The 20,754-nt window shown below is 46.1% G+C and overlaps 1 protein-coding gene across 1 annotated transcript in view; it reads right to left on the bottom strand.

Annotated features, from left to right (window-relative positions):
- LOC110526321 (protein FAM189A1) overlaps positions 1-20,754 on the bottom strand; it is a 146,728-nt gene that overhangs the window by 33,226 nt on the left and 92,748 nt on the right. The window lies entirely within an intron of this gene.

Genomic DNA, 20,754 nt, shown 5'->3' with positions numbered 1-20,754 from the left:
AAGGCTTCACCAATCAATATTGACTGATTGACTGATTACAATGACTAATAAGGGGGAGGAAAAGGCAGCAGATGATCACAGAAATCAATAACCCTTTTTCTCAAACTAATTAAGTCAATCTAAGATAAACTTAATCTAACCCATGGCTAACCCATCTGCTCAGAGGTTAAGAGCACAAACACCACGCATACATATTGACATTTGACAGACCAACTCTTTACATTGCTCCTAGTAACACTGCCCCTTATAGTTACAGGACTGTCCTTGACACCCTTATATATTTTCTCACAATGCCTTTCGTATCTAGTGTCACCTGAAGACCTAAAGCCCTGATGAAGGATGGTCAGGTAGAGGAACCAATCTCCTCCTAATTCCTCAGCCCAACTCCAATCAACACTACTGCTTCCCTAGACCCTGATAGATCTCTTCTGTGGCAATTTCCCCCCTCTCTGCACTGTCACCAGAGTGGCTACCTCCATGTTCCCCCTCTAGTCTCCCATTAAAAACAATTATCTTTATTTTATAGCTGACAGTCCCAGGAAATACATCCTGTGAGGAGAAATAGAGTGAACATTTGGGCTCCTTTAAATCACAGTTCAAGTGTAATAGAATGGGTTTAAAGCCGTCAGAGGCCTCTGCCAGTAGATTACAAGGCAGAGCCGGGTCCTGTATATCAGGCCTGGACTTCGTCCACACATACTGTAGCCTGTTTGATTTACAGCCCTGGTCCTGGTGCTGCACCCGATGGAACATTAACCCAGACGGGAGGGCCAGGAGGCAGGGGAGGGACACAGGGGACACCAGCCCAGCCTGGGGGTGGGAGGGAAGTGGGAGGGGAGGACAAGACACATTTACTGAGAAAGAGGTTGAAAAACAGACACATGTACAGATGGAGAGGAGGAGAGAGAGCGAGGGAATGAAGGAGGAACAGAGGGAGAGATGGGGTAAACAGATGGAGAGATACTTTTAAATGCTTTTCACCATGGCAGGAAATTGTAGGATTGAAAGGTTGATCGGCACAGTTCGATGGAGGTAGACCACTATATCAGAGGAGAAACACACTACCCCAGGCATTATTCCTTGGCTGTGTGCCCTTGGAGGAAATGGGGTACTGACACTGACAGTAACTGGTTGTCAGTAGAAATATGACTACATCCAACCAACTCTATGTCTTTTCAATAAGAACAATGACGTAATAGCCAATAAGGGGTTGTGACGGCTAGAGAGATGGTGGTTTCAGTTGGACTTTAAGCCTCAGGTCTTTAAGACTCAATTCAGCTGCTACAAATCTATGAATTTAAACTAAAACATGAGGAGGGACAGAGAAAACAGTTTGAAAGGAAGAGTTAGATCAGAAGATCAGAGAAATAACATTGAATATTTGTGTGTCCATAGGGTGCTTTCCCAGACACAGACTATGCCAAATCTGGGAAAAGTATTTTGGAAAGGTGTTTTTTTTTGGTCCAGGACTAGGCTTAATTTGTGTCCTGGAAACTGCCCCTGTATGTATATGTGTACTCTCTGCCCCTGTATGTATACGTGTACTCTCTGCCCCAGTATGTATACGTGTACTCTCTGCCCCTGTATGTATACGTGTACTCTCTGCCCCAGTATGTATATGTGTACTCTCTGCCCCTGTATGTATACGTGTACTCTCTGCCCCTGTATGTATATGTGTAGTCTCTGCCCCTGTATGTATATGTGTAGTCTCTGCCCCTGTATGTATACGTCTACTCTCTGCCCCTGTATGTATGCGTGTACTCTCTGCCTCTGTATGTATACGTGTACTCTCTGCCTCTGTATGTATATGTGTACTCTCTGCCCCTGTATGTATACGTGTACTCTCTGCCCCTGTATGTATATGTGTACTCTCTGCCCCTGTATGTATACGTCTACTCTCTGCCCCTGTATGTATACGTGTACTCTCTGCCCCTGTGCGTATACGTGTACTCTCTGCCTCTGTATGTATATGTGTACTCTCTGCCTCTGTACGTATACGTGTACTCTCTGCCTCTGTATGTATATGTGTACTCTCTGCCCCTGTATGTATATGTGTACTCTCTGCCCCTGTATGTATACGTGTACCCTCTGCCCCTGTATGTATACGTGTACTCTCTGCCCCTGTACGTATACGTGTACTCTCTTCCCCTGTACGTATACGTGTACTCTCTGCCCCTGTATGTATACGTGTACTCTCTGCCCCTGTACGTATACGTGTACTCTCTGCCCCTGTATGTATACGTGTACTCTCTGCCCCTGTACGTATACGTGTACTCTCTGCCCCTGTATGTATACGTGTACTCTCTGCCTCTGTATGTATATGTGTACTCTCTGCCCCTGTATGTATATGTGTACTCTCTGCCCCTGTATGTATACGTGTACTCTCTGCCCCTGTACGTATACGTGTACTCTCTGCCCCTGTATGTGTATGTGTAGTCTCTGCCCCTGTATGTATATGTGTACTCTCTGCCCCTGTATGTATACGTGTACTCTCTGCCCCAGTATGTATACGTGTACTCTCTGCCCCTGTATGTATACGTGTACTCTCTGCCCCAGTATGTATACGTGTACTCTCTGCCCCTGTATGTATACGTGTACTCTCTGCCCCTGTATGTATATGTGTAGTCTCTGCCCCTGTATGTATATGTGTAGTCTCTGCCCCTGTATGTATACGTCTACTCTCTGCCCCTGTATGTATGCGTGTACTCTCTGCCTCTGTATGTATACGTGTACTCTCTGCCCCTGTATGTATATGTGTACTCTCTGCCCCTTTATGTATACGTGTACTCTCTGCCCCTGTATGTATATGTGTACTCTCTGCCCCTGTATGTATACGTCTACTCTCTGCCCCTGTATGTATACGTGTACTCTCTGCCCCTGTGCGTATACGTGTACTCTCTGCCCCTGTATGTATACGTGTACTCTCTGCCCCAGTATGTATACGTGTACTCTCTGCCCCTGTATGTATACGTGTACTCTCTGCCCCAGTATGTATATGTGTACTCTCTGCCCCTGTATGTATACGTGTACTCTCTGCCCCTGTATGTATATGTGTAGTCTCTGCCCCTGTATGTATATGTGTAGTCTCTGCCCCTGTATGTATACGTCTACTCTCTGCCCCTGTATGTATGCGTGTACTCTCTGCCTCTGTATGTATACGTGTACTCTCTGCCTCTGTATGTATATGTGTACTCTCTGCCCCTGTATGTATACGTGTACTCTCTGCCCCTGTATGTATATGTGTACTCTCTGCCCCTGTATGTATACGTCTACTCTCTGCCCCTGTATGTATACGTGTACTCTCTGCCCCTGTGCGTATACGTGTACTCTCTGCCTCTGTATGTATATGTGTACTCTCTGCCTCTGTACGTATACGTGTACTCTCTGCCTCTGTATGTATATGTGTACTCTCTGCCCCTGTATGTATATGTGTACTCTCTGCCCCTGTATGTATACGTGTACCCTCTGCCCCTGTATGTATACGTGTACTCTCTGCCCCTGTACGTATACGTGTACTCTCTTCCCCTGTACGTATACGTGTACTCTCTGCCCCTGTATGTATACGTGTACTCTCTGCCCCTGTACGTATACGTGTACTCTCTGCCCCTGTATGTATACGTGTACTCTCTGCCCCTGTACGTATACGTGTACTCTCTGCCCCTGTATGTATACGTGTACTCTCTGCCTCTGTATGTATATGTGTACTCTCTGCCCCTGTATGTATATGTGTACTCTCTGCCCCTGTATGTATACGTGTACTCTCTGCCCCTGTACGTATACGTGTACTCTCTGCCCCTGTATGTGTATGTGTAGTCTCTGCCCCTGTATGTATATGTGTACTCTCTGCCCCTGTATGTATACGTGTACTCTCTGCCCCAGTATGTATACGTGTACTCTCTGCCCCTGTATGTATACGTGTACTCTCTGCCCCAGTATGTATACGTGTACTCTCTGCCCCTGTATGTATACGTGTACTCTCTGCCCCTGTATGTATATGTGTAGTCTCTGCCCCTGTATGTATATGTGTAGTCTCTGCCCCTGTATGTATACGTCTACTCTCTGCCCCTGTATGTATGCGTGTACTCTCTGCCTCTGTATGTATACGTGTACTCTCTGCCCCTGTATGTATATGTGTACTCTCTGCCCCTTTATGTATAAGTGTACTCTCTGCCCCTGTATGTATATGTGTACTCTCTGCCCCTGTATGTATACGTCTACTCTCTGCCCCTGTATGTATACGTGTACTCTCTGCCCCTGTGCGTATACGTGTACTCTCTGCCTCTGTATGTATATGTGTACTCTCTGCCTCTGTACGTATACGTGTACTCTCTGCCTCTGTATGTATATGTGTACTCTCTGCCCCTGTATGTATATGTGTACTCTCTGCCCCTGTATGTATACGTGTACCCTCTGCCCCTGTATGTATATGTGTACTCTCTGCCCCTGTACGTATACGTGTACTCTCTGCCCCTGTATGTATATGTGTACTCTCTGCCCCTGTACGTATACGTGTACTCTCTGCCCCTGTATGTATACGTGTACTCTCTGCCTCTGTATGTATATGTGTACTCTCTGCCCCTGTATGTATATGTGTACTCTCTGCCCCTGTATGTATACGTGTACTCTCTGCCCCTGTACGTATACGTGTACTCTCTGCCCCTGTATGTATATGTGTAGTCTCTGCCCCTGTATGTATATGTGTACTCTCTGCCCCTGTATGTATACGTGTACTCTCTGCCCCAGTATGTATACGTGTACTCTCTGCCCCTGTATGTATACGTGTACTCTCTGCCCCAGTATGTATACGTGTACTCTCTGCCCCTGTATGTATACGTGTACTCTCTGCCCCTGTATGTATATGTGTAGTCTCTGCCCCTGTATGTATATGTGTAGTCTCTGCCCCTGTATGTATACGTCTACTCTCTGCCCCTGTATGTATGCGTGTACTCTCTGCCTCTGTATGTATACGTGTACTCTCTGCCCCTGTATGTATATGTGTACTCTCTGCCCCTGTATGTATACGTGTACTCTCTGCCCCTGTATGTATATGTGTACTCTCTGCCCCTGTATGTATACGTCTACTCTCTGCCCCTGTATGTATGCGTGTACTCTCTGCCTCTGTATGTATACGTGTACTCTCTGCCCCTGTATGTATATGTGTACTCTCTGCCCCTGTATGTATACGTGTACTCTCTGCCCCTGTATGTATATGTGTACTCTCTGCCCCTGTATGTATACGTCTACTCTCTGCCCCTGTATGTATACGTGTACTCTCTGCCCCTGTGCGTATACGTGTACTCTCTGCCTCTGTATGTATATGTGTACTCTCTGCCTCTGTACGTATACGTGTACTCTCTGCCTCTGTATGTATATGTGTACTCTCTGCCCCTGTATGTATATGTGTACTCTCTGCCCCTGTATGTATACGTGTACCCTCTGCCCCTGTACGTATATGTGTACTCTCTGCCCCTGTATGTATACGTGTACTCTCTGCCCCTGTACGTATACGTGTACTCTCTTCCCCTGTACGTATACGTGTACTCTCTGCCCCTGTATGTATACGTGTACTCTCTGCCCCTGTACGTATACGTGTACTCTCTGCCCCTGTATGTATACGTGTACTCTCTGCCCCTGTACGTATACGTGTACTCTCTGCCCCTGTATGTATACGTGTACTCTCTGCCTCTGTATGTATACGTGTACTCTCTGCCCCTGTATGTATATGTGTACTCTCTGCCCCTGTATGTATACGTGTACTCTCTGCCCCTGTACGTATACGTGTACTCTCTGCCCCTGTACGTATACGTGTACTCTCTGCCTCTGTATGTATACGTGTACTCTCTGCCCCTGTATGTATATGTGTACTCTCTGCCCCTGTACGTATACGTGTACTCTCTGCCTCTGTATGTATATGTGTACTCTTATGCACTTTTCATTTCTAGCTTGAAACGTGCATGAGAGTGTTTAAACACAGATCATAAAGTGCACCTATATTTCCATGTTGATATGTTAATTAACCTTGGATTGTCACATCACTGAATGTGTGTGTGTGTGTGCTACTAAACTAAACTGCCATATGGTAAGAAAAGACACACTGCTTTAGATGTTCACCTTCAGAGAGACTGTGACGGTCAACATCTTCAGAGTACAACAATTCTTCCCATGCTTCAAATGTCTCATCACTGACGTTAAATGAAACAAGCAGAAAGCTGAGAACGTTGTGTAAAAACATATTCATTAGCTTGACTGAGAATAGAACGAGGTTATGACAATGACCATTTTGTAAGGCAGAGATTGAGCAGAGAGACCGTGCCTCCAACATCAGTCGTAAAACGCCTATTAACGGGCACCTCTGAGTGTTCGCCTCATCGCCAGCTGAGCACAGCCAATCAAATGAACTGCTCAATCTCACCAGGTTTTCTGCTGCTCTCTCTGTGGCTATTCCCACTGAGTGGAAAATGCCCCATAGTGTGAGGTACATTTCCGTAAAACAATCATATATTTATACAATCATACTAAATATGTTGTTACAATGTGTGTTTACTGTTTAGATTGTGGTGGAACGCACAAATTCCCTTTCAATATTAAATCAGACTCTCCAAGGATGTTCTGACAAGACATCCCAGGTCCAATCTGAGACGAGCAAAACCAGCATTCTATTCTATGTTATTCTATTTGTTTTAATTCGTTTCTGTTCATTTATTTTCCGTCTTTGTTTCCATTATCTTCCTTTTCATTGCTTTCCATAAATTTAATTCAGTACCAATGAGAAGGCAGACAGGTAAGTGTCTGCAGTAAATCTCATTAATAGCTGACTTTATCGTCTGTGCCTTATAGCTAACCTGACTGAATGGCTGTTCTTTTAGAGTCATATTTCACCAACACATACCTGTCTCCTAGGCTAATGAAAATGTGTGGCTCCACACTTGCTCTGTGTTCTAATTACCATTTGGGATCACATTGCACTGTTTAACAGACACATTAATTACCGTCCGCCACCATGCCCCCAGCATGACAAACAGACTGATTGACAGACTGACAGACACTGCTAGGGAATTCCATCAGAGTTAGGGTCAATATCATTTTTTATTCAGTCAATTCAGGAAGTACACTGAAATTCCAATTCAGTTTACTTCCTGGAACCCAACTCTGCATGCCACTGAGGGACCGGGGAGATTTACACCGCGTGTCACAGTCACCATTTAACACTCGCCAGGATGCCAATATATCCCCACCATTTTGTTTTCTGATCAGTGGACAGGGGATGGAAAACACACAAGGCCCAGGCATGGACTTTTTCCATCAGGGCGCTAATCATTCATACATACAGTCATTTCCCTCATGTGTAGTAATGTACTGTATGAGGATCCATGTGTAGTATGGTACTGTATGAGGATCCATATGTAGTATGGTACTGTATGAGGATCCATGTGTAGTATGGTACTGTATGAGGACCCATGTGTAGTATGGTACTGTATGAGGACCCATGTGTAGTATGGTACTGTATGAGGATCCATGTGTAGTATGGTACTGTATGAGGACCCATGTGTAGTATGGTACTGTATGAGGATCCATGTGTAGTATGGTACTGTATGAGGACCCATGTGTAGTATGGTACTGTATGAGGATCCATGTGTAGTATGGTACTGTATGAGGATCCATGTGTAGTATGGTACTGTATGAGGATCCATGTGTAGTAATGTACTGTATGAGGACCCATGTGTAGTATGGTACTGTATAAGGATCCATGTCTAGTATGGTACTGTATGAGGACCCATGTGTAGTATGGTACTGTATGAAGACCCATGTGTAGTATGGTACTGTATAAGGATCCATGTGTAGTATGGTACTGTGTGAGGATCCATGTGTTGTATGGTACTGTATGAGGATCCATGTGTAGTATGGTACTGTATGAGGACCCATGTGTAGTATGGTACTGTATGAGGATCCATGTGTAGTATGGTACTGTATGAGGACCCATGTGTAGCATGGTACTGTATGAGGATCCATGTGTAGTATGGTACTGTATGAGGACCCATGTGTAGTATGGTACTGTATGAGGATCCATGTGTAGTATGGTACTGTATGAGGACCCATGTGTAGTATGGTACTGTATGAGGACCCATGTGTAGTATGGTACTGTATGAGGATCCATGTGTAGTATGGTACTGTATGAGGACCCATGTGTAGTATGGTACTGTATGAGGACCCATGTGTAGTATGGTACTGTATGAGGACCCATGTGTAGTATGGTACTGTATAAGGATCCATGTGTAGTATGGTACTGTATGAGGATCCATGTGTAATATGGTACTGTATGAGGATCCATGTGTAGTATGGTACTGTATGAGGACCCATGTGTAGTATGGTACTGTATGAGGATCCATGTGTAGTATGGTACTGTATGAGGACCCATGTGTAGTATGGTACTGTATGAGGATCCATGTGTAGTATGGTAATGTATGAGGATCCATGTGTAGTATGGTACTGTATGAGGATCCATGTGTAGTATGGTACTGTATGAGGACCCATGTGTAGTATGGTACTGTATGAGGATCCATGTGTAGTATGGTAATGTATGAGGACCCATGTGTAGTATGGTACTGTATGAGGATCCATGTGTAGTATGGTACTGTATGAGGACCCATGTGTAGTATGGTACTGTATGAGGATCCATGTGTAGTATGGTAATGTATGAGGACCCATGTGTAGTATGGTACTGTATGAGGATCCATGTGTAGTATGGTAATGTATGAGGATCCATGTGTAGTATGGTACTGTATGAGGATCCATGTGTAGTATGGTACTGTATGAGGACCCATGTGTAGTATGGTACTGTATGAGGACCCATGTGTAGTATGGTACTGTATGAGGATCCATGTGTAGTATGGTAATGTATGAGGACCCATGTGTAGTATGGTATGACCACCCACAGGGACGTGTGTAGTTGAAATATGACAGGAAGTTTGAGTCAGTCAGACCAGTCACACAGAGGCAGAATGAGGGCACAATGAGAAGACTGTCTGCAAACTGCAGAGACATGCAACGAGCTGTAGGTCTAACCGACTTTAACCATGAAACAAGAACTAAATAAAATACATCAAATATTCATTCTGTATAATACTAAATGAGTCGTTTTGTACAAATATGCAGTATGCCTACACTTCCTTAATTAACCAATATACATTTAGTGAGTGGAGGGTTGAGGAGAGCCGTCAGACAGTAGAACTGGGATATTTTTTTTTAAAAGCTTTTGAAAACTGAAGGGTGCTTCGGGAGAAAAGCTTTGACTTCACTGGCAAGGACAAACATGTTGCTGGTAAAGCTACACGTAGAATGGCTCTAATTTGGACAAAGATCGCTAATATCTTTACACTTTACAACTCTCCTCATCCCTCTATGACGCAAACTGAAAAACAAAATCATAAATCTGGTTTATAATCTGTTTATTTGCAGAGTAATGAGTCTTTGGTCTACATTGCTGTGGTTGTCATCCCCTGAATGGTGTTGAAAGCCTTGCGGCCTCATACAGCCCCTCGTCAGCCTATAGCAGTGTCCAGCTCAGTCAAATGTAACATGATAATGCAGTGTTGACGGAGCATTAGCATTCCATGGGGGACACGTCTGTCTCTGACCCCAGTAACACTGTAGCCCACCAGACCCGTCTGTCTCTGACCCCAGTTACACTGTAGATCACCAAACCCGTCTGTCTCTGACCCCAGTTACACTGTAGATCACCAGACCCGTCTGTCTCTGACCCCAGTAAAACTGTAGCCCACCAGACCTGTCTGTCTCTGACCCCAGTAAAACTGTAGATCACCAGACCTGTCTGTCTCTGACCCCAGTAAAACTGTAGCCCACCAGACCTGTCTGTCTCTGACCCCAGTTACACTGTAGATCACCAGACCCGTCTGTCTCTGACCCCAGTAAAACTGTAGCCCACCAGACCCGTCTGTCTCTGACCCCAGTTACACTGCAGCCCACCAGACCTGTCTGTCTCTGACCCCAGTTACACTGTAGCCCACCAGACCTGTCTGTCTCTGACCCCAGTTACACTGCAGCCCACCAGACCTGTCTGTCTCTGACCCCAGTTACACTGCAGCCCACCAGACCTGTCTGTCTCTGACCCCAGTAACACTGCAGCCCACCAGACCTGTCTGTCTCTGACCCCAGTTACACTGCAGCCCACCAGACCTGTCTGTCTCTGACCCCAGATACACTGCAGCCAACCAGACCTGTCTGTCTCTGACTCCAGTTACACTGCAGCCCACCAGACCTGTCTGCCTCTGACCCCAGTAACACTGCAGCCCACCAGACCTGTCTGTCTCTGACCCCAGTTACACTGCAGCCCACCAGACCTGTCTGTCTCTGACCCCAGTTACACTGTAGCCCACCAGACCTGTCTGTCTCTGACCCCAGTTACACTGCAGCCAACCAGACCTGTCTGTCTCTGACACCAGTAACACTGCAGCCCACCAAGCCTGTCTGTCTCTGACCCCAGTAACACTGTAGCCCACCTGGCCTGTCTGTCTCTGACCCCAGTAACACTGCAGCCCACCAAGCCTGTCTGTCTCTGACCCCAGTTACACTGCAGCCCACTAAGCCTGTCTGTCTCTGACACCAGTTACACTGCAGCCCACCAAGCCTGACTGTCTCTGACCCCAGTTACACTGCAGCCCACCAAGCCTGTCTGTCTCTGAACCCAGTTACACTGCAGCCCACCAAGACTGACTGCCTCTGTCCACCATTACACTGCAGACCGACAAGCTCATTAGCCACAATGGCAGACAGGGTCCTATGAAGTCCCCGAAAACGAATGTTGACTAAACAAAAAAAGTAGGTTTGTCACAACAACTAGCAATGTTGCCTGATTGCCATACAGGCACAGGGGCACTGCTGCTACCAACTATATAATGCAGAACATTACCCTTGAAAGATGCAATCTTGGAAAATGAGAAATATGCATGTGTAGTAGAAGCAGAGAGGATGCTCTAGTCTACCCAAAGGCAGCTGCTTGTGTCCCTCTGTGTGTATGAGTGCAGAGCCAGGCGTAGAGCCAGGCTGTGGGACAGGCAGAGAGGCCCAGTCTAAACAGTGTCCTGCTCCCCTACAGACGGCCTGGGATGTTCTTCTCCCTGACCCTTGACCTGAGGGAGGGGGTTTATGGGAAGGTAAATAAACCAGAAAAGGCACACATTGTAAAAACAATTCTCTCTAACTGGGGGGTTAACCTCTAGAATGACAACCTGTTGACAAGTGACCGTGCCAGGTCCTGTTGGGGTGGGACTTCTGGGGACTGGAAGCCTGGGGACTGGAGAGATGAGGAAGGGGTGCTGGGGAGTTTTGTCGGAGCCGGATGAAGCCATGTTAGACCGAGGTGGAGGTATAGGAGCACAGCTCTCTGAGTCCTCTGCTCTGCAGCACAAATTAGTATTTAGTCTGCAGCACCACTGCGACAAGACATCATTTATTTTCAATTATCTCAGCCGAGAGAGAGATTGGAGAAATGTTGTTGTGTTCTTCCTCTTTCTCTAACAAGCCTTGTGATTGTGTTTGCTGCCAACACATCTATTCTGTGTGTCTCTGCAGGGCTGCTAAACTCTGTCCAGCAGTGCTTTCACCTCTCAGCCAGACACACATTGATTTCCCAACTCACTCTGTACATAACTAACTTCACACTCCACTTTTCTTATTTTTTGCCTGTTTAGAGAACAACTAACATAGTAGAGTATAGTGGGTTTGTATTACAATAACCCCAGAGGGTAAGAAAAGCAACATTTGCAGCATGCACTATAGAGTCTTTAATCAGGCAAAGAAAACATTGTGTATTTTTCACATTTTCTTTCCACCGTTTCTGCACTATCACCCCTGCTGACTTGATAAATAGTGGAGTCTGAGGGTTAAGGATGGATTTATGGCAGTCCGGTTAGCAGGAAGCCCAGGGCGACAGCAGCTGGTTACAATATCACAGGGCAAAACAGGGAGGGAGTAACCCTTTCCGTCCTGCCTCCCCTTCCAAGCCCTCCATCTCCTAGCCCTCCCCTGGCTGTAAGATATGCATGCTCACAGCCATATTGAGTTACCCCGGGTGGCCGTGCACCACAGTGCATGTTTGTACTCCATCACCATGAATATGATCAGAGCCTGCCGTGAGGCCAGGCGCAGTCGGTCCATCTCACCCAAACAAACCCTGGTGGTGTTGTTACAAACCCTCAACAGGCAGGCAGGCATGCAGGCTAACCATGGAGAACTGACTGACTGGGAGTCAATCTGAACCAGGCATAATAGATTCCACAGACCCTCATCCCTCAGGGGCAAATGTTTAAACCATGTGAATAGGAGATCACTTACACGTTCCTTCATTAACTAGAGAGGCTGTGTATCCTGATGAGGGTCCCAGTAAGTGAGATCTATCAGAGTCGACTGGGAGTGAAAACGCTTTCTCTTGTTGTTAGATGGCGACCGCGTCCATCATGGAGGCAGCGTGAATTCAGAGTGACCCGTCTGTCAGTCTGCATATCTGCTAGGGCTGATAAGAGGCCTCAGGGAGGACAGTTATGTGGAGAAATACATCAGCCAAACACCCTCTATAGGATCAGACCTCATTGAGCTATAATGGCACCAGACCAGGCTGCACATTTCAACCCCTCTCATATGTTCCCCTCCCACAGTATGTTTCTTACAGTAACACCGTGCCCTGCTACCACACAGTCTGGAGGGGTGAACCAGAGGCCACAGCAGAATAGAGGTCAATTGCGGCATTAATCATCACCTGTTCTATCAATCCATATCCACAAATGTCCAATGAATCTTAGAATAGAATAGAATGGAACAGAGCTAACTAGGAAGCATTAGAGAGATAATGAAGGTCGGGCCAGAGAGGAGCAGCCCAGGTGATGAGTCCACAGACAGACACACAGCAGTGGAGACAGGGTAGTAGAGTAGTGTGGTATCTGCTATGTTGACTGCCCAGAGTAACTGGCCCATAGGAGGAGCACATAGTCTGAGCCGCCCTAAAGATCCAATGTTTGAAGTGAAATGAGGGCCACAATACAGCCCAGGGGGGTCACCATGTGATTAGCCTCCACTTTTCAACATTTAATCAGTTCCTGACCTCAGCTAAAACAAGGAGGCCCAGCCCAGGCCCCCGCTGAGGAGGACGTAATGAGTTTGGGCTGTAATGGCTCCGTTTCCCTGCAGGTACAAACCTCTGGTGACAGGGGGTAGAGGGGGGGAGAGTGGGGGAGACAGAGAGTGAGAGAGACTGCAAGAAACTCAAGAGGAGAGCCAGAAGTCCTTGTGAGACATAGGGTGTGTGTAATCAGAGCTGGGCTGCCCTATACGCTCACTACGCAACTTGCGTAGGGCCCTGCAAATTACGCAAGGGCACCGCCTCCCCCTCGTGTCAAAGCGGGTGTCAATGTTTACAACTTCGATGAGAGGATGAAGCGGAACTATCCTTATGGTCAAAATATAGATAAAAACACCATGAGAGTAAATTGCGGAAACAGCAGTCAGGTAAACTTGTGTTCTCTCCTCTCCAAGTTTGATGTCTGCAAATAACAGTAACGTTAAGTTGATGTGCTAGCTTGCAGTCATCTTAGAGGACTGCAAGCTAGATAAGCAGATTGTGAGTGACAAGATTCTGGAAGCAATAGTGACTCAAGTAAGAGACTCAAAGATTCCATTTGAAGATTGCAGAGGGCAAGCTTATGATAATGGGGCCATCATGAAGGGCAAGCACCAAGGAAGGCGTGTTCGTCCCATGTGGAGCACATACTCTAAACCTTGTCATTGCAGATGCTGCCAAATCTTCAAAAGATGCAGTTATTTTTTTTTGGGCATGTGCAAAAGCTCTTCACCTTCTTTTCAGCTGGCACACAAAGATGGAGTGTTCTGAAGAAACACATGAACATAACCGTGAAGTCATGGAGTGACACAAGATGGGAGAGTAGACTCCAAAGTGTTCATGCAATCAGGTATCAGGCTTCTGAGGTTTGGGAGGCATTACTGGAAGCCAGACAGACGATCAACGATCCTGTGGCCAAAGTGGAGGCACAAGCACTTGCAGAGGAAGTTGGGTCCTACGGCTTCTTTGTTTGCTGTGTTGTATGGTGTGAGATACTGACAATGACAAACAAGGTGAACAAGCTCCTCCAATCCGCCTCAATGCAGTTGAATATCGTACTGAATTTAATCTCATATGCAAAGGCCTCCCCCATTACATACCGGGAAACTGAGTTCTCTGAGGCCCAGACAACAGCCAAAAGCATTTGTGATGAAATGAATGTGGAGGCTGTTCTGAAAGAGAAGAGACTGAGAAACAGCAAGAGGCATTTCAGCTATGAGGCTCCTGTGACTGATGCACAGAAAAACCTTGAAGTCAACTACTTCAACATTGTGGTCGACTCTCCTGTGACATCCACGGATGAGAGATTTGAAACACTCAACCAGGTGAAAACCAAATATGGATTGCTGCTGACCTTCAGCACTGCCTCTCAGATGTCCAGTGAATTTTTAAAAGCTCACCGCATGGAAGTTGAAAACACTCCAACCTTCAGAGACGACTGTGACGTCGGTGGAATGGATCTGGCCCACGAGATTCAGAATGGACCTGATCTTCCATCAGATAAGATGACTGCCTTTTGAGCTGCTTTCCTGTCTCTGTGAGAAAACCCTAGAGGAACTCTAGTCTATCATTTAGATGGCCCTAAGAACTGCAGTCACCCTACCAGTAACAGTAGCATCGACAGGGGAGGAGCTTCTCAAAATGAAAGCTCATCAAAAGTCACCTGAGGTTTTCCATGTCACAGGAACGTTTGAGTGGTCTGGCCGTCATGAGCATAAATCATGACATGGGGAAACACATGTCCCATGATGACATCGTTGATGATTTTGCGTCAGGCAAGTGCATAAGAGGATTATTTTGATGGTAATATTTGAATTCAAACATTCAAATGTTTACACACTTAGTAATATTTCAGATTGTATGGCAGAAGTGCATTTGTGGAAATGACTGCTTAACTATGTGACATACTTTCTCTATTTCTTCCAGACAGTCCAGATAGACTGATGCTGGTGCTGATGCTGAAAATGCCCAGGCTGTAGAGGGAACCAAAGTTAATCACACAGCTGTATAGGTTTTATTTTACTATTTTAAAGACATATAGCTGCAGCCATATCCTATAGGCTTATGTTTACATTGTATAGACAAAGCGAATTGCATAATATTGTGAAGACTGGACTAATTACCAGGCAGCAGAGCCAAAGCTCAGTGTTACATTTGATTATTTTCTAAATCTTCATATTTTCTACAATTTCTTATTTATGTTAATGTTAATATTAGCTTATTTGAAGATTCTATAAAAAAATATTATGTTCAATATATAGTGTTTGTTTATAGCTCATTCTGTTCTGTATATGTCTACTTATTCTTAGACCGACAGATGGAGCAAACTGTTTTAAAGGAGGGAGGATTGTAGTGGGAGCACTGGGGTGTCAGGTGTAACTGTGTGGCGATGGCAAATGGTTTACAGTCAGGCAGGAAGGCCCCTTAGCATAATTTTGCTTAGGGCCCCAGGGAGGTCAGGACCGGCTCTGGGTGTCATCCCAAAGCACCAGTGAAAAGCGTTGTCTATTTCAAACTGCTGCTTCAGTACAGAGAAAGACAGCGATTTGTGTTTGTGTTGATACCATCTCCTCCAGTCAGAGACACCTCTGCTTCAGTCTGAAGGGCACAGTCAGACGATGTTGGGGAACAGATCGGCTCCCCTCTTTGGAGAGCATCATCACGAAAACACTGGCGAGTGACAATCGCAGGATAATATTCTATGATGGTCGCTGAGAATTGCTGCGGCAGCACGGATCACCACAGTCTCGCCAAATAAACCATCAGATAAGGAAGCTAATTCATATTCTAATGAATATGGATCCACTGTCCCTGCTCTGAAGGGCTCTAGGGGAGGACATCATTCAGCAGCCTTATCTATCTCAGAGAGAGAGAGCTGGAGAAACACTGCTCCAAGTGCCCTCATCTCTTGTTCTCTCTCCCGTCCCTGTGTTTTTGATGCACAGAGTGTGTATGTGATAGAGGGGGAGATAGATAGTAGAGGAGGGCGAGGGGGTTGGGAGACTGGGAGAGAGGTGTTTGAGTGACTGGGAGGAGAGAGAGAGAGAGAGAGAGAGTGAGGGTTTTCTGATTGTTTATTTCATTTGTGTTTATTATCTATTCCACTTTCTTTGGCAATGTAAACATGTTTCCCATGCCAATGAAGCCCTTTGAATTGAATTGAGAGAGAGATAGAGTGTGGGAGAGATGTCCTTGAGTCTGTCTGAGAGAAGCAACAGGATATTCTGTCCTAAACTCACTCAGCTGTATAGCCTAGTTCTTATTCCCACCCTGCCTCCTCATCTTCATCATCATCTCTCTGGTAAATTACCAAATCTCTCTCTCTCGCTCTCTCTCTTTTAGAGGTCTGCAACAACAGCAAGAGCCACATTGTTTACACAGGCCTTTGTTTTTCGAGGTCAGCTGCAGCATATTCTACTGGGAGAAAAGTTCATTAGGAATATCCAGTCAAGGGTGAGAGAGAGAGGGGGGGGGGAGAGAGAGAGAGGGGGAAGGGGGGGAAAGACGGGGAGAGAGAGGGGGGAGGGACGGAGAGATGGGGAGAGAGAGAGAGGGGGGATGGAGAGACGGGGAGAGAGGGGGACGGAGAGACAGAGAGGGGGGGCGGAGAGACGGGGAGAGAGAGGGGGGACGGAGAAATGGGGAGGGGGACGGTGAGACGGGGAGAGAGGGGACGGTGAGACGGGGAGAGAGGGGACAGAGAGACGGGGAGAGAGAGAGGGGAGGGGGGACAGAGAGACGGGGAGCGAGAGGGGGGAGGGGGGAGATGGGGAGAGGGGGGACAGAGAGACGGAGAGAGAGGGGGGAGGGGAGGGGAGGGGGGAGATGGGGAGAGAGAGGGGAGAGGGGGGACAGAGAGACGGAGAGAGAGGGGGGGAGGGGGGAGGGAGTTGGGGGGGGGGCCCTGTGATGGCAGTTTGGTTGAGGGCCAGGGATAGCAGGCAGGCGAAACAGAAACTGCAGTCCTTTCAAATGTCTCAGCTGAGTTACCCCACTCTCCTGCCTGGACTCTGACTCAGCAAACAAACAGAGCTGGAATCTGTGTGCAAAGCTGTTTGTCAGTGTCTGAAGAACAAGAGCCTGTTCCCCTGGTGTCACCTACTCAAACCTGTGACTGATAATGTAGCCTTGCTGGAGGTGGTACTCTTAAAAAGAGCAATGCCATAGGGCACGTGTCAAACTCATTCCAGGGCCGAGTGTCTGCGGATTTTCGCTCCTCCCTTGAACTTTGATTGATGAATTAAGGTCACTGATTAGTAAGGAGCTCTCCTCACCAGGTTGTCTAGGTCTTAATAGAAAGGAAAAACCAAAAACCAGCAGACACTAGACCCTCCTTGGATGAGTTTGACACCCCTGCCGTAGGGGAAGCATTTTACTGAAATGGTTGTTCGACCCTGGAACAAGTAATGGATGCAATAAATCCAAGTAACAAATTAAAATAGTTTAGAAAAATGTACATTATTTATATTTGAGTAGCATAAGATTAATTAATCAATGTATATGCAAAAACATAGATAATGAAACAAACCTGCAAAAGAGAATGCTGGGAAATATGATAATGATGGGCGTGGTTTTGGTTAATCTCTGGTTATTAACACTAACACTGAGATTATTTGACACCAATGTGTGTTCATTTAACTCTTTACAAGTGTTCATTTAACTCCTGAATCAACACTATAAATGTTACACTGAAAATCAACACGCGATAACACTGGCCAATATGCCATGAAAGATACACATCTGCAGGCTTCCATACATTTCAAGAACCTTTTAGAATTCTGAAGAACCATAGGTGCTATTTTAAGAACCTTAATTTTTCAGTGTAGGCAAACTGTAAGGGATTTTGACTGCTCCCCTCTGCTACGAGGCTGCAGATGAACTGTTAGGTGAAGCAGATAACACACACACACACACATACAGACACACACAGACAGACAGACAGACAGACAGACAGACAGACAGACAGACAGACAGACAGACAGACAGACAGACAGACAGACAGACAGACAGACAGAGAATCTGAACTAATAGGCACTTGGTCTCATCTGTTGGCCTCATCAAAAAAGACTGGGCAGAGCCCCAGCTTATAAAGCATCATGTCCAGCAACACTGTTACAACGACAACACCACTTACATCAGTCGGTACTGACTTTTATGGTTTATTCTCCCCCAACATTGGAAATGGCAGTAAAACCGTTGGGGAGTTTGATGGGCTACAGGCCCAGTGGGCTAGGCTGAGAGAGCCAGGCAGGCTGCTCAGGCAGTGATATGATGTCACTTCCTGTGGGCTCATTCTGCAGCTGCTTGGTCTCTGTAGGGGTCAGGGAACGGTGAGGAGTACCACAGTGTCAGTTCCAGGCCAATGATCACAGAGCCACAAACTAATTACTCACTTCTACTGCCTCCCCCCTTCCTTCTCCCCATCAACCCCTCTCTACCGTCTCTGGTACCCTGATGCTTCACTGGAGGGAACATCAATATTCTGCCTGGCCCATGACGCATCTGTGGGGACATGTTTATCGCAACGGAATCAGAACCTGTCCTGAGCCCATTGACTCTGAATGGGAGTCTTTTAAGGATTTGTGAAGCTTTGTGGTTTCTGAGTGAGAGTGAACTGACATCTGAGGCTATGGTGCGTTAACACATAACTGAGGCACGGAGCGTGTCATTGGCTCAGGCTGGTCACACAGAACTGTGTTGCATATCAGATGCTACATAAACCGCTTCTCTATAGACCTCTATTCCTTATTTAACGCCAACCACCTGTAGAATACTTCAGAACATCATCAAGATGAGGAAGATATAACATATAGGACATTATTATACATTACATGAACTGAGATTTGAACTGAGAGGAAAGAGACCCAAATGGGAGTATACACTGAGTGTACAAAACATTAGGAACACCTGCTCTTGAAAATGACTGACCAGGTGAATCCAGGTGAAAGCTATGATCCCTTATTGATGTCACTTGTTCAATCCACTTCAATCAGTGTAGATGAAGGGGAGGAGACAGGTTAAAGAAGGATTTTTAAGCCTTGAGAGAATTGAGACATGGATTATGTATGTGTGCCATTCAGAGGGTGAATGGGCAGGACAAAATATTGAAGTGCCTTTGAACAGGCTATGGTAGTACAGTAGGTGCCAGGCGCACCCGTTTGAGTGTGTCAACAACTGCAACGCTTCTGGGTTTTTTACACTCAACGGTTTCCCGTGTGTATCAAGAATGGTCCACCACCCAAAGGACATCCAGCCAACTTGACACAACTGTGGGAAACATTGGAATCAACATGGGCCAGCATCCCTGTGGAACGTTTACGACACCTTGTAGAGTCCATGCCCTGATAAATTGAGGCTGTTCTGAGGGCAAGAGGGGGTGCAACCCAATATTAGGAAGGTGTTCCTAATGTTTTGTACACTCAGTGTACATCTCCCATGGCCACATTTTGACACATTTTCTCCACTTCTCTCTGTAAAGCAATTCCCCATTCCCCTTAGCCTTGTGCCTTCAACCTGACGTTCTATTGATCAGGACGGACCACCTCTCTCTCTGTTGCTATAGCACATCCTGACAGGCAGTCCTCTGGGGCCCGTCTCCACGACACCACAGCTACATCTCCTGCTAAAGTCTACACATCTGGGTCAAGGCAAAAAATAACAGTACTCTGAGGAGGATGCGGAGAGAGAGGAGAGGAGAGGAGAGGAGAGGGAGGACAAAAACACACACTTCCAGACAGATATGGAGCTGTGAAAGTAGGGAAGCTGTGTGTGTGTGTGTGTGTGTGTGTGTCTTTTTCCTTTTTTCCCGGCTATATAAAACCCGGAGAGCCCACAGCGCCCTAATTACTGGAAATGACAGACAGCAGCAGCATCATTAACACCATTCTAATACACTCAATGATTCCCCTGAAATGCACTGCTCCTCTAGGCTTGTCCAATTGACTTTGTTAGCTTCAATTAATAGAACTGACTGTACTAATGCACAACGTGGGAGAATGCAAATGCATACCCTCGTGGTAAATAGGCGAGCTCTCTCATTATACGGACAATGAAGATAAGCAGGAAGAGTCTCTGTGGGTAAACAGAAGAAGGTGTGTGAAAATGTGTGAAAGAAGTGTGTATGATATACATCTTGACAGAATACAAATGCCTCACACAGCCAGAAATAGCTGCTCTATACAGTAACCAGCTACAATTTGGAGAAACAGAGAGTCTTTCATTTGAACTATTCCGTGCATCTTATGCATTGCCCACATGATAGATGTACCATTTTCTACTCAACTAAATGTGTTTAAAAGACTAGAATAGGATGTTATGACACACATCCAGAAGGCTCTAATTAGATGTTCTTGTTAGAACCTGGAGGAGCTCTGTTTAGGAGTGTGTAGCAGTTACAGTTGCCACACACATACTCCCCCCCCCCCCCCCCACACACACACACACCAACACACAATCATAGGAGGCCCATCAAGAATCAAACTGCCGCAAGTTGTTGTCAAGTAGCTGTCAAGTTGATACAACCAGTTGTCTATAAATAAGTCTTGTTTTAATTAACACATTTATATAGGAACCTTAAGGGCATGTGTGGGATTTGCACATACACGTTCTAACACAAAGAACCTATC

The sequence above is a fragment of the Oncorhynchus mykiss genome, chromosome 6, assembly GCF_013265735.2.
Source record: "Oncorhynchus mykiss isolate Arlee chromosome 6, USDA_OmykA_1.1, whole genome shotgun sequence".
Taxonomy (NCBI): Eukaryota; Metazoa; Chordata; class Actinopteri; order Salmoniformes; family Salmonidae; genus Oncorhynchus; species Oncorhynchus mykiss.
This window is presented reverse-complemented; position numbering and strand designations above follow the sequence as displayed.